General features: G+C 34.0%; 1 pseudogene; it reads right to left on the reverse strand.

Annotated features, from left to right (window-relative positions):
• Positions 1-11,141: 11,141 nt before the first annotated feature.
• On the reverse strand, positions 11,142-11,768 carry LOC146999806 (NADH dehydrogenase [ubiquinone] flavoprotein 2, mitochondrial pseudogene; annotated as a pseudogene).
• Positions 11,769-12,478: the final 710 nt, after the last annotated feature.

Here is a 12,478-nt window from a genome sequence, read left to right on the forward strand (position 1 = left end):
AGGGACCTGAGTGGGAAAGCCAACAGAGAGGGGAAGAGGGAACATAAGCAGGTATTAAGAGAGGGAAGGGGGACTAAAGCCATGAGGGCCAGCAGAAAATATCAAAACAGGCAACTTTGGGAGTTAGGAAGTGGGGGACCCTTTAGAATGTATCAGAAACCTGGGAGGTGAGTGATGCTCAGGACTCAGAGGGAGGGACCTTAGATGAAATGCTCTACAGTGAGGAGAGAAAACTTTTAGAGTCCACCTACAGTAAAAGACCATGTATTATATGGAGGGATGGGTTTGTCATTCCACAGTCAAAAAACTCTGACCTAGAATTGTTCCTGTCTAAAAGAACTGTAGGAACACAAATGGAGAAGAACCTGAGGAAAAGGAGGACCAGACACAGGCACAAATTGTGATGCAGCTCAGGGGGAGGTCCCAAGGCCTGACAGTATTACTGATGCTATGGTGTGCTTATAAACAGGAGCCTATCATAACTGACCTTCAAAAGGCTCAATAATCAGCTGAAAGACTCAGATGCAGATATTTACACCTAAACAAATGGACAGAAGCTGGTGACAACTGTGGTTGAATTGGTGGAAAGCTGGAAGAAGCTGAGTAAGAGGATGACCCCATAGAAGACCAGAGTCTCAACTAATCTGCACGCCTAAGACCTCTCAGATACTGAGTTACCAACCAGGCAGCATACACCAGCTGAAATGAGGCCCTGAACACATACATCAGAATATTGCCAGTTTGTACTTAGAGAAGATGCACCTAAGCCTGGAGAGACTTGGCGCCCCACAGAGTAGAGGGCTCATGGAAAGATGGGTTGGGGACATCCTCTTGGAGCAGAGAGAGGGGTTTTAGTGGGATGGGGGGGTGGGAATTAGGTAAAGGATGTGGAAAAGTCAGAGGGTGGAACTGGAGGGTAATAAAGTCTGGACTGTAAAAAAAAGATTAAAAAAATACAGACTACTACAGGCAAACAGTAATAAAGAAGCAAATAAATATACACACATAAGAGCTCTTAGATTAGCAAAGAAACAATACCCATGTCTGTTTTGAAAAAAGACATGATAGTCAATACTGTAATTCAGTTCCGCAACAAACACTTCTAGAACTAATAATTTGGTTTGGAAAGGTTATAAAATCCAAAATACATTAAAAATAATTATATTTTAAAATTAAGAACAAGTTAATAATCTTAGATCAGATATATTTACTAGTATCTCAAAATAAACAAAAATGTTTAATGACTTTAAAATATGTATAGAACATTATTGAAAGCAAAAACCAATAAAATGCTCATGAAAGTAATAAAAATATGGTATGTTCTTTATAAATTGAAAAATGCATCTTAGCCTTTTATTGAAGTCTCCCCATAGTAACTGTCACTCACTGAGTTAGACTCCTAATGGGGTTTCTGCCAATTAACTCAAATGTTTTGTGTAAATACCGATAAGCTTAGATAAGCTTATTCTATAATCCATGTGTAAAGTCATAGGCCATAAAATAACTGAAATCGTCATGGAAAATAAGAGTACAGTGACAAGTATCACTCTTGCTAATCCTAAGGCTTCTGTAAAACTAAAGTCAAGATAAGGACAACAGAGATTGAGAAGAGAGTAATTCAGTAGTATAAACACATTTATGATCATTTGACCTCTTTGCAAGTTTGAGAAATGCAGCCAAGAAAAGGCAATAAATGTTGCTTCAGCATTAACAAGCATAAATAGAAAGTTAAATTACACAACAATTCACTATAGGAATTACCTCAAATGCTTATAATTTAGATCTTATAAAACTTTTACAAATAGAAAACATTTAAGCATCTAAGGTCAGCAAAGTGTTTAAATGATACTAAATGAATTACTAATATTGGACTGGTAATTAATCAATTAATTGATTAATTTAAACCTCCTCAAAGTTTAAACATTCTAATTTTGCAAATACCAATTTTAATGCAACAAAAATATAAATAAAAAGTTGATATAAAATATTTTCTGGGCATTTAAAAGGATGTATATATAAATACTCAGGAAAGAATAAAAATTTATGTCCAGAGTATGCTTGCTGTAGTTTGCTTTGCTCATTTTCTATTAAGCATATCTGGTAAAAATGAGATTATCATTTGATTTACTTAAGTTTAGTTAAGGAGTCTCTCATGTTCATACCAGTACTATGAAAGAGAAGTTCTCTGCCGCTGAGATGAGTCTCTAAGGAATTACACTGGATGAAAAAGCAGTAACTAAGCATCACATACTAGAACAGTCCATTTCTATAAACATTCTTTAAATTCCAAGTCTAAGAAGAAAGAAACACTATCGGTTTTGCTCTGAATTAAAAATGAGAAAGTTGTCTGAAAATTAATACAGTTGGCAAGGATATGCAAGCAATTCTTATAATTAAGAGTTGTTTTTAGTCCTTACTGTTGTAGTGGCCATATGAATCTAAATATGTGAATATGTGTGTATGTGTGTATGTGTGTGTGTGTGTGTGTGTATGTGTGTGTGTATGAGTGTGTGTATGTGGGTGTGTGTTTGTGTGTATGAGTGTGTATATATGTATGTGTGTGTATATACCATAATTTATGTACACACATATTAAATGCATGAATGACCTCAAATGAAACAGGAGAAATCTATCTAACATTGATGAATTGCAGAAGGGTAAATAACTTCCTTACACTACTATAACCTTAGTGCTGCCAAACAATAACCAATGGGAAAATTTAGACAGGAAACTTTACAGAGTTCTCTCTATATGATTTTTTTGGAAGTGGGTGGGAATACATAATTAAATCAAATTGAATTAAACGTTTAATACTAAAAATCATGAACCTTTTATATAATAGCTCTGGCCCATTTTTACAATCTTAAATACACAAATTCAAAATGAATTTCTTGGAATAAAATAAAATTTTATTGGCTATCTTGCCAAAAGCAATCTACAGATTCAATGCAATACCCATCAAAATTCCAACTCAATTCTTCAACGAATTAGAAAGGGCAATCAGCAGATTCATCTGGAATAACAAAAAACCTAGGATAGCAAAAACTCTTCTCACGGATAAAAGTACCTCTGGTGGAATCACCATGCCGGACCTAAAGCTGTACTACAGAGCAATTGTGATAAAAACTGCATGGTATTGGTATTGTGACAGAAAAGTAGACCAATGGAACAGAATTGAAAACCCAGAGATGAACCCACACTCCTATGGTCACTTGATCTTGCACAAGGGAGCTAAAACCATCCAGTGGAAAAAAGACAACATTTTCAACAAATGGTGCTGGCACAACTGGCGGTTATCATGTAGAAAAATGTGAATTGATTCATTTCTATCTCCTTGTACTAAGGTCAAATCTAAGTGGATTAAGGAACTCCAAATAAAACCAGAGACACTGAAACTTATAGAGGAGAAAGTAGGGAAAAGCCTCGAAGATACGGGTACAGGGGAAAAATTCCTGAATAGAACAGCAATGGCTTGTGCTGTAAGATCGAGAATCGATAAATGGGACCTCATAAAATTGCAAAGCTTCTGCAAAGCAAAAGACACCGTCAATAAGACAAATAGGCCACCAACAGATTGGGAAAGGATCTTTACCTATCCCAAATCGGATAGGGGATTAATATCCAATATATATAAAGAACTCAAGAAGGTGGACTCCAGAAAATCAAATAACCCCATTAAAAAATGGGGCTCAGACCTGAACAAAGAATTCTCACCTGAGGAATGCCGAATGGCTGAGAATCACCTGAAAAAATGTTCAACATCCTTAATCATCAGGGAAAAGCAAATCAAAACAGCCCTGAGATTCCACTTCACACCAGTCAGAATGGCTAAGATCAAAAATTCAGGTGACAGCAGATGCTGGCGAGGATGTGGAGAAAGAGGAACACTCCTCCATTGTTGGTGGGATTGCAAGCTTGTACAACCACTCTGGAAATCAGTCTGGTGGTTCCTCAGAAAAGTGGACATAGTACTACCAAAGGATCCCCCAATACCTCTCCTGGGCATATATCCAGAAGATGTCCCAACCAGTAAGAAGGACACATGCTCCACTATGTTCATAGCAGCCTTATTTACAATAGCCATAAGGTGGAAAGAAACCAGATGCCCCTCAACAGAGGAATGGGTACAGAAAATGTTGTACATTTACACAATGGAGTACTACTCAGCTATTAAAAAAATGAATTTATGAAATTCCTAGGCAAATGGATGGACCTGGAGGGCATCATCCTGAGTGAGGTAACACAATCACAAAGGAACTCGCACAATATGTACTCACTGATAAGTGGATATTAGCCCAGAAACTTAGGATATCCAAGATATAAGATACAATTTGCTAAATGCATGAAACTCAAGAAGAACGAAGACCAAAGTGTGGACAATTTGCCCCTTCTTAGAAATGGGGACAAAACACCCTTGGAAGGAGTTACAGAGACAAAATTTGGAGCTGTGACGAAAGGATGGACCATCTAGTGATTGCCATATGCAGGGATCCATCTCATAATCAGCTTCCAAATGCTGACACCATTGCATACACTAGCAAGATTTTGCTGAAAGGACCCAGATATAGCTGTCTATTTTGAGACTATGCCAGGGCCTAGCAAACACAGAAGTGGGATAGCACTTTTGGGATAGCATTGAAAATTTAAACGAGGAAAATACCTAATAAAAATAAATTTAAAAAAAATAAATAAATAAAAATAAAATTTTAATCACTAGTCAACTAAATGAAGTAAAGCCACCTTTGATCTACCTCTGATATACTTTCTGTGGCTAAGACAAAGAGATAACCTAAATGGAAGAACGACTGATTTTTGTTACTGGTTTCAAAAGTTTCCTTGGCTAGTTTTAATGTTTCAGAGATAGAGTAACCCAGGGCACCATGACAAAAACCTATGATGGAGGAGCCCTATACATCTCTAAATAACCAGAAATTGGAAGAAAAGAAAAGAAAAAAGCTTAGTTTCATTATCATTTCATGTGTGCATTCCCTATGATATAAATTTCTTTCAGTAGTTTTGCCTTCTATTAGGTCATCCTCTACCAACTAACCTGTAACTGGAAGTCAAGTCTAAAATGCATGGGTATTGTGGAGTGGTTTAACCAAGGTGCAACATATATTTACTGAATTTTCTAATTTTTAATCAAGTTTCAACTTCTTTAAATCGAATTTGTGTTTGACTTTGAATTTTGTGTTCAGTTTTCTGTGTGTATGGAGAGTGCTATCGTGTGAACTCAAGAGTTGATGTATTATAATCAGGTTCTCTCCTGGGTAATGAGTTTGGATGGTAAGGGAGGGGTCAAGAGTTACACAAAAAGTTTCCATGACACCCTCATCCTCTGGCATGATTCTCTAGCACTGTACATCTCTTTAAGAAATGTTTTGTCAGTTCTGAGGTCTTTATTTTTATTATCCACACTGATATATTTCACATGCTTATTAGTTTCTAAAGTATAACGATAACTTTTTTTGGAAAGAAGAGAGAAAAGAAAGACTAAGTTGTTCTTTTCAAGTATTGGAAAATTTCTTTTTTTTAAATTAGGTATTTATTTCATTTACATTTCCAATGCTATCCCAAAAGTCCTCCACCCACACCCTCACCTCTTTCTCACCCACTCACTCCTACTTCTTGGCCCTGGTGTTCCCCTGTACTGAGATAGATAAAGTTTGCACGACCAATGGGCCTCTCTTTCCACTGATGGCCCACTAGGCCATCTTCTGCTACACATGCAGGTAGAGACACGAGCTCCGGGGGGGTACTGGGTAGTTCATATTATTGTTCCGCCTATAGGGTTGCAGATCCCTTTAGCTCCTTGGGTACTTTCTCTAGCTCCTTCATTGGGGGCCCTGTGATCCATCCAATAGCTGACTGTGAGCATCCACTTCTGTGTTTGCTAGGCCCCGGCATAGTCTCTCAAGAGACAGCTATATCTGTGTCCTTTCATCAAAATCTTGCTAGTGTATGCAATGGTGTCAGCGTTTGGATGCTGATTATGGGATGGATCCCCGGATATGGCAGTTTCTAGATGGTCCATCCTTTTGTCTCAGCTCTTCAACAGAAACAAAATGAAGTAAAAATGAAGTCATTTCCGATGCTATTGGCAGATTGTACTGTGGAGACCTTAATAGAGTATCAGTTAATTAAATATTACCAGGATCATCCTCTGCCACAAGTTGCAATATACACTTCCAAATGTTCCTAAAAATCAGAGATACCTGTTCAATCCCTCTGAACTGGGTAATCATGTGTGTAGCACATGGTGATGATGATTGTAAAAGATACTGAGTTACATCATGGATGACTTGAGTGACTGATGAGGGTAAACAGTAGTTACCATCTAAAATGTACTTTGCTACAACCCTTTAGATATCATTATTGTATGTAATTGGTGTAATTCAGAACATACTAAGAATGAAGGAACAAATAAAATATGGCAGTTTTTCTTAAGAATTTGGGTACTTTTATTGAGGAAACATACAAAAAGACAAGAAAAATGTAGAGATATAGAGAAGTAGTATGTATTGCAGAAGAAACAACAACAACAAGAAAAAAACAGAAAAGCAATTCTGAGAGCAATAGCTAACTGCAATAAAAATGGGAGCTGTATAATAAGGTGGAGAGTACTGGAATATAAACACATATTGAAAATTTAACTGTACTTCTTTTTTTAATTATGAGGAGCAGCAATTTTTTGATGTACCAAGGAGTGCAGTCCAGAATTTAGAACATTCTCGAATACGGCAGGAAGATGGGTTAACTTGACAGTTTCCAGGGCTGTAATGGAAGTGCATTGATAAGAAATCTTCACTACTACCAAAATTTTGTGTATAGGTAATTAAGGAGACAAGATTTTGTATTTTGTTTTGTTCGTTTGTTTGTTTGTTTGTTTGTTTGTTTAATTGAGGCATTGAATGAACAACCATTTCTTCATTCACACAGGCTACTCTGGAGAATTAATACAGGTCACTGGAATCTTGCAGAATGTCAGTGACATCAAGCAGAAATAAAATGTTCTGCATAAATTCAGTGATCCATGTTGCACTGAGATTTCTTGGAAGGATATTGTTAGCTTCGGTAATAAAGAGGGAGAATAATGCAGGGACCCTAGATTGGACAGAATCAAGCTTAAATGGCAATTAGCAACAATGAAACTACTGTCCACGAGAAAATTTCAGAGACAATCATATTCATTAAATTAGTAGATGTTTGTTATAACACCATAATAACAAACACCAGCAAAATAGCTTCATCAGTGATAAACTTAGAAACTGAAAAAAAGATTTTTGAGCACAGCAGATTCTTCTCTTGATCCTCTTTTCAATTAGTTAGATTTAAATAAGCTATTGATACCACATAATATTTAAAGTTCATTCAACTATAAAATGTATGAGTATATGAATAATTAAGTTCGAAGACATCATTATAATGTAGCAAATGACAGGCTTTTAAACTATACTGTGTAACTGCAGCTTAAGTATAACCAGTTTAAAATGACTAAATAAACTATTATTTCAAAAAAAGAAAAAAAAAAAAGAAAAAAGAAAAGAAAAAGAAAAACGTCCTTCTATATTATGTAAGGGTTCTGAATTTGGCAACTGGTTAACATATCCTCTTAAAATATGTAATTAAACATGCACAAAAACGGTGAAAGCCAGAAGCTACTGAGACTGTGAATCAATCAGTATACATTTCATATAACAGATTGTGAAATCATGGGTAGAATCAAAAGTTTTCTGAAGTACTTCAGTGCCTAATCACAGTCCCTTAAAAGGAAACAAATAATGTGAAAAACAACACTTTGAATTGAATTATTGGAGAAATAATGAAAAAAAGGATGTTTTGTGTTGTAAAAATATACATTCTATTACATGCTGAAGATAATTTTGTAGAGTATAGAACCATTAAAAAACAATTGCTTTATTAAATATTTAAGTTACACTTTAAAATAATTCAAAATAATCATATGAATATAACAATTGTACAAGCATTAGAATTACTGACATTCAAGAGGATAGTTATGTATTAAAGAACATGAATGTATATGTCAGGTATGGCTGTTAGCACAAAATAAATAGAAAATACGTAACCCTGACAAAGGATAAGCCTTGATGTGAACTTAAAATGATTTTACAAGAAATATCATGTTCTATATATTAAAGTTTAAAAAATCACCTAATTTATAAAAAATATCTTTACAGACAAGATGAAGGTACAAATTTTGAAATAAAAAGTTTATCCTGTATTATGTAGACATCTTCTAAATGGTGTTTGTAAATCAATAAATCTGTCTTTATGAGTGAAACAAACTCAGTTATTTTGTACTCTAAAAACATATTTAATGTTTAAAAAGGTAATCAGTATGTAGTATACAAATTATTATATTTAAAATTATTGTAATTTAAAATATCAACTTGTAAGATTGAGATAAGGAAAACATTGTACTTTCGAACAATAACATTTTATAAAGAAACTGAAACCTTCCTGCATTTCTGATAGACAATAGACACTTCAAAATGTGGTTTTATAATTTTTATAAAATGATAATCGACTTCATTATATGCATAATAAATCCACCTTTTAATTAAAAATATCCATGAGTGAATTTCTAACAACTCTATTTATAAGACATTTAACTAGAAACGACTCTATGTTATCTCTCCTGCGAATGGAGATATGCTTCTGCAGTTAAGAGCAATTGCTTCTCCTGCAAGAGCTCTCTTCTAATCCCAACACCCATATGGCAAGTAAGAAATTCCTGTAACTCCAGTTTGAAGAGATCTGATTCCTCTTGTTGTATCCAGAAACAGCACATACACACACAATGCCCAGATACATGTGTGGGCAAACCCACCCAAACATATATAATAAAGCATGAAAAATAAAATTTATTAATCAGAGAGAATGAATTATGATATATTTCTATGCCGTATATATAGATATACATTATATATACATATATATACATATACATGCATTATATATATATACACATATATATATATACATATATATATATATATACATATATACATACACACACATACACACACACATGCACTTATACAAAATTACAGATAAATATATCATGAGTGAACTATAGGTACATGGGTTTCAAAATGCCTGTCCACAAAGGGCACATAAAATATATACTTTTTATACAACTTTAAAACAGAACTTAAATACAACAGAGAACATTGTCCTAGGAAAACATTTCTCTCATATGTTAATGAAATTACTAAATTCAACATTCTGTTAACTTAGAATTTGTATCCTTAATTTATGCTACAATATAATTTTGGGTCATTAATATAAACTTTATTTCTGTCTGTAAAGATTTAAAACATAGTTTCAACAAAATATATATGTTAGAATGTTGATATATGCAGGTGATATTGACAATGGATCTAGAAGTCAAAATTAAGACTCCCAACAGCTAGAGATGTACTTATCCAATGTTGTGAGCTGTCTGATATGGGTGCTCTGAACAGAACTTGGTACCCTAAATTAGCATAATGCATGAGTCACTAATGGGTCTTCTCCGTAGCCCTGCTTTAAAAAGTAAGTTAATTAATTTAACTTTACATTTAACTAATTATTAATTTAGTTTTACATTTTTATTCAGTGCATGTGGGTTGTGCTTATGCAGAAGTCAGAGGAAAATTTGTGATTCCATTCTAGCGTATATATTGTAGTGTCCAAGGATCAAGTGCAGTACTCCAGGATTAGCAGCAAGCACTTTTATTCACTGTGCCTTCCTTCCAACCCTATTTAATATTTAAATTACTAAAGAATATATACCAAAAAATAAACTATTCAAAGTCATATTAATGGTAACTACAGACAAGAGCAGTTCAACTTGGATAAAGCATAGCTCTCACTATTTACATGGTGTCCTGAAAATAATTTTAATTACGAACAAAGCAAAAATTATACTTCAGTGGATTTCTAATTTTGCTTTCTGCAGTGGTTTGAATAAGAATGACACCTGTCTCGAAAAAACGAAAAAAAAAAAAAGAATGACACCTGTGGGCTCATGTATTCCAGTGCTTGGTCATAAGGGAATGGCACTACTTCAGAGAAATTAGAAGATGTGGCCTTGTACTAGTAGGTGAGGCCTTGTAGGAGGAAATATGACCTTGTCGGTGAAAGACTGTCAGATCAGTGCCAGTGTCTTATTCTTGCTGGTCCCTGTGAATCCAGTAATAGAATCCTCAGTGACTTCACCAGCACCTGAGTCTGCATGCCACTAGGCTACCCTCCATAACGACAGTGGACTGTAAGCAAATCACTCTTGAATGTTTTTCTTCACAGAGATAGAACACTGAAGAGATCACTTCCTCTGGTATTCTACCTGAAAACTTCTGCATTTCTTTTCCAGCCTTGCTCACAATTGTTAGCAAATGGACTGGACTTTAACCTACTTCTTTAATTTGTCTGAATTATCATATCACTCCTGGATCTTATCACATGGCTCAAATTCATTGCTACTGCAGGAAGATGCCCTTGTGCAATGTTCCATATTCTCATTTCAATTTAATACATAATTTTATAAGTTTTACCATCTAAAAATTTTTCTTTATAGTCTAAGTGTTTCAGGAAACTAGGTATTATTATTATCTTATAGATTCATTTACAATGAAAAAGGATTTTTTCTTGTAAAAGCCTTACATATTTCTGATGAATAGTCAAATTATAAATGCCAGTCTTGGAAGGCAGCAAATGAGAACAATATTGAATGAATATGTGATTAGAGAAATATAAAATTAACACTTTAATTTATTTGAGCTATAATGAGTAATATGTGGCTGGCTTTTTTCCCATTTTAAATTCAGTGGCTCTTAATAATAACATGAAATAAAAGCTGTATATTTTTATCTGCCATCATGGTCTTTCTGTTATAGTCTATCAGTGAATAACTAATGCTCTGACCCTGTGTAATGGCTTTCACTACTGTTCCTTTTAAAGCACCAATTGGTGATAATAGTCTATCATAGCAGATCATGAAAACCAATTATTAAAGGAAAAGAATTCACCAAGCAAAATGCATAACTGGAAGTACTGGGAAAATAAAGAGGATTTAAAAAAAATGTAAATAATTTCATATTTTATTTCTCCAGTGACATCTCTACAGTGAATATAAGTTAAAGTCTTTCTTCTACAGCAATGCTAGGTTGTTTGGGTGGTTCAGTCAAAGAAGGAAGGCCTCCAGCTGGCTCAAAATAGAACCAGACACTTCTTGGCCCACGCTTTGGAACTTTTCCAGTTCTGAGTTCATTAGTATTATTCTCAATAACCTTGGTTGTTAGATCCTCATAGAAGTTGTCATTTATTTGAATCATTGGTGCATTTACACATCCTGAAGTATTCACCTTCCATAACAGTGAATAGTTTTTCAGGTGTAGTGCATCTACCTTTTGTTCTAAGCATTCTCTGAAGGGTCTCCAGTCTCTCAGAATCTCAAGCATGCAAAGATACTAGTACATACATGAAACTGGCTTTTGATTATACTTTGTATAAAAAGTTTTTACTTTGCATACTCTCATTAGAGGTAGTTCTAAAACTTCTGCCACCTTGTTCACAGCAGAGAGGAAAAACCTTCTATTCTGCCTTTGTGGTAGATCCAGGACAGGCAGCAGAACTGCTTTATGCCCATCTGGGTAATTTTTTATTACTGCTTCCATTATCTTATACTTTCCTGGTGTAGAATCAAATGGAGTATCTGGGTAATTCTCAGGAGGATTACAATGCACAAATAAGGCTCCTCGCATGTATTCAGAACATGACTGGCCACAATATTCTCCTATCCTGGCTGCTCAAGTCTGGTTCTGAATGTAAAGAAGATTTTTTTATAGTGAAGTAGTGTCTGGCTAGATCAATAGACAAGTAAATTTATTACACAATTTCAATTACAGTTTTTATAAACTTTACAAAAGAAGCAATAAACCATTTTCAAAATACATGCTGAAATACTTAAACACCTATATAATTTTTCTTCTAACAAGTTTTGAAGATTGTATTGCTTGTATAATATTAGTCTATTTGAACGAGTTTTTTAAAAAGTATTTCTCTAGTTATATTACAAAACAAGTATTTCTGTTGTTTTTCAAAAAATATTATTGATTTTGTATTCTAAGTTAAAAGTATCTTATTTAAAATAAGAGTATAATTTTCGGAAAATGCTATTATTCAATTAGATGAATTTTGAGCATAGTTAAATTGTATAGATGCAAATTAATCTTAACATAACTTTATTTCAATTTATGATGTTAATAAACGTGGTACTTTTAAGCAAATACAATGTTAAATAAATTTAGGTTTTAGAACATATAAATATTATTAATATTATCAAGAATCCCAGTATGTTATATAATATGTTTATTGTACGTTTTATCAAGAATTAGCATAAAAACTAACATTTATTGAATAGCCATTTAATGTACTATGCAATTTTAACATAAAGTATATGAGACTAATAGTG

This window comes from Mus caroli, unplaced genomic scaffold, assembly GCF_978045245.1.
Source record: "Mus caroli unplaced genomic scaffold, Mus_caroli_1 scaffold_38, whole genome shotgun sequence".
In the NCBI taxonomy this organism is placed as follows: domain Eukaryota; kingdom Metazoa; phylum Chordata; class Mammalia; order Rodentia; family Muridae; genus Mus; species Mus caroli.